We start from the raw sequence: 654 nt of genomic DNA, 5'->3' as shown, positions 1-654 counted from the left end.
GCGGCTGACCTCTATTTTCTTGTGGTTCTGTCTGTGTTGTTTTGCCGTAGTTTTTGTGTCGTGTAACCTTTTGTCGGGGACCCTCGTCATCCCGTGCCTCTTTGGTCACACCGCAGCCCCTCCAAGATGGCAGATCACGACGCCGCGCGGGCCCCCATCTCGGGGCTCCTCGACGAAATTCATCAGGCTGCCCGTCCTTTGCTTGACACTCCGGATAATTCAGCACAGCCTAATTTCGCGGGTCAAAATGTCCCGTCTGTGCCTGACATCTCCGGGAGTCAAGCGCAGCCGAGTTCCACACCTCTTTTTGTGAGAGCAGGTGGTGATCCTGCGGGTCGCGGCCGCGGCGCAGAGGGTACGCAACGGCACAAGCTGAGCATCACCGCGGGAACGTAGGAGAGCGGGGGCCCTGCAGAAGATCTGGTTACATCGAGAACAGAGGTGATTTTACAGGAGGCACAGCCCCAGGACCCGCCTGGGACACAAGATTGGTGCCCGCTGGAAAAAAAAGGCGCCAGCAGATACTGTTCGGTCCGCCAGTGGCCCGAACTGCCATAGCGGCTTGCCCTCACATTTCAGCGGCTGCGTTGTGACTCCGCGCCCGTGTGACGCGTTAGTGTGGTGTGTTCGCGTGAACGTGGAATGTGTATGAAC

Source organism: Cystoisospora suis (assembly GCF_002600585.1).
Source record: "Cystoisospora suis strain Wien I chromosome Unknown contig_1087, whole genome shotgun sequence".
NCBI lineage: Eukaryota > Apicomplexa > Conoidasida > Eucoccidiorida > Sarcocystidae > Cystoisospora > Cystoisospora suis.
Note: the sequence above shows the minus strand (reverse complement) of the source record.